This window comes from Electrona antarctica (genome assembly GCF_951216825.1).
Source record: "Electrona antarctica genome assembly, chromosome: 10".
In the NCBI taxonomy this organism is placed as follows: Eukaryota; Metazoa; Chordata; class Actinopteri; order Myctophiformes; family Myctophidae; genus Electrona; species Electrona antarctica.
Window position 1 is genome coordinate 38,828,272 of NC_136791.1, and position 2,613 is coordinate 38,830,884.

The window sequence follows — 2,613 nt, forward strand, 5'->3', positions numbered from 1 at the left end:
GTGACAAGGACACTCTCTCCTGTCAGCTTCCCACCCACGAACACTGGCGATTGTGTTTGCTGGTGTGCCCAGCTATAAGCAAGGGAATCAAAGTATTAAACGCAGGTCCCTGTGGTGGTGAGCGAGTGTGTTACCTCTACACCCATTAAATGCTTTATTTTAAAAGGCTTTTCTGATTTACTGTACATCACCACAGAGACACGAGGGAGGCTGACAGGAAAAGGAGCGAGAAGAGACATCACATTACTGTGGTTGACAGCAGGCCACTCCCTTCTCTTAAAAAGCGTGTGTTATTGACATGCTTGTTGTGCATGTCTGGCTGTAGGGATTACTGCACTGTATGTCCTGCATCGTGTGGAGAGCTAAATGAGGGAGACATGGAGATATATTCTCCGGCACCGGCGCCAGCCCCGGCGTCGCATTAGTGTGCATTAGGTGTTTTCGCGTTAGTCTGACACGCTAACCAAAACCTAACCTAACCCTCACAGGGAAGCCACAGGTGATGTTTAACTGGCAACGCATGTCGGGAACCACGGGTGAGTTTTAACCAGCCACGCACGTGTTTTACCGACAACGTATGTGTGTCATAATCGCCCCACCTTCCCCCGGCAGTGCCGCCCGTGTTTGATCGCCAGTGCCGGAGAATGCACTCGCTCCTTCTGCCTACCACTACTACACACATACTGTATGGTAAGTGTGTACTTCATGACATCATGGATGGTAAATAATGATCCCATCACTCGATTTAAACTCATACTGTGTAATACGTAATAATGCAATAATTCCAAAAGTCCATTTTGATATAATTAGAGCGTTGTAGGATCGTACATGGCCTGTTTTGGCCAAGGGACACCGTCGTGCAAACGAAGCATAATCCCATACATCCCTCATGTGCTGTCAACACACAGACTGAACACAGCAGAGACACACACAACTCAGTACGGTATGAAGGAAGCACTGTACTCTGTTGTCTTTCATTTCCGTTTGGAAATGAAAGACAACAGAGAGTTTACAACCAGACTCGACCAAACAGCAATGCTATCAGATAGGACCTTTCTGTTTGGATGTATGGGCTGTCAAGTCCAGAAAGTAGTTTTTTGCCCCATCCCCATCTACCTTAATTATTTTTGTAATGTTTTTTTGTGGCTTTCGCCTTTATTTTATATATTTTTTATGGAGGGACAGACGGTAGGCTGACAGGAAATGGGGAGAGAGATGGGGGGGGGGGTTGACATGCAGTAAAGGGATCGGGAGTCAAACCCGAAGTCTGGCACACTGCCAGACTGGATTACCAGCCAAGGTGCCTGGACCGCTGAGCCACGGCCCAGGCCCCCCATCTACCTTAATTGTATTTTAAACAAAAATGTTTAATCTGATTGAATAGATTATTTTGATTATAATTTCCTGTTTCATGTCAAGGACAGGTAAGATTGTTCCATGCTTTCACCACAGGCTCAACACGATGCTTGGAGCATCTATCCTCCGGGACAAGTCTTGTATCTAAACCATTACAATACATAAGCTTATTAAAAAATCACCATATAAGATAATAAGTATGAATAATTTCATCATGCTGCTTCTCAGCAGCAACCGTGGCCGACGCATACAGAGAAGGAAAGATTTCTGGGGTCTTAAATCAATACAATATTTGATGTGTGGAGTGATAACACCCTGTCATGTGTCGCACATACATAATAGCCACAAAATAACATTGGCAGGCTAACGCTTGCACAGATACATGCACACACATGCATCCCCACTCTTATCTGAATGACTTCATTCCACCCACGTCAACACAAGGACACTGCAGTAAAGTCTCACACACGCTTGTGTAATGAGATCAATTAATCCACATCAACAAGTTCTAATATACAAATGCACATTGGTATAACTATTTCTAAACCCCAAACCAATTCAGGTTCCCATTCCGTAGGTCACTTTGATGCGCTGTTCAGGTACAGTACATACAGTCCATGTGACGCATGTTTAACACACACAACGATAGAAAGAACACTGGACTCTGGCCAGCTGCACATCACACAAATAAATAAATAAATCATCATCAGCTTTTCATTCCTAATCCTGCATGCATGCATGATCTGTGATATTATGTTGGTATGCAAATTGCAAAGGTACACACAAACATCAGTAATCATGCAGATGTGGCTGCTTTCCAAATGTGAAGGCACCACGCAAACATGGCGGAAGCACAATATGGCGTCCCTGCATTTTGTGTTCACGCCGTTACTTATGCCCGATTTATGCCTGGATGCGCGTCGTGCCGCTGCGACAGGTCGTGGGTTATTTTCGGTGCGTGCGTGACACCGGCACGCCACGCACCTACGTATAAATCAGGCTTTAGTGACTGCAGCACATGACTCACATGATAGATGGTGTTTTTCTCTATAAGCTGCCATGCCCCGCTTTCATATGAGGGGATCTGAGGTGTCTCCAGGACACAAATGAGTCACTGAGATGTGTTTGCACGCACGCATCTGTGTGTGCCGTACGTGTGTGTGTGTGTGTGTGTGTGTGTGTGTGTGTGTGTGTGTGTGTGTGTGTGTGTGTGTGTGTGTGTGTGCACAGCGGAATTGAACCACATAAACCCTCTCT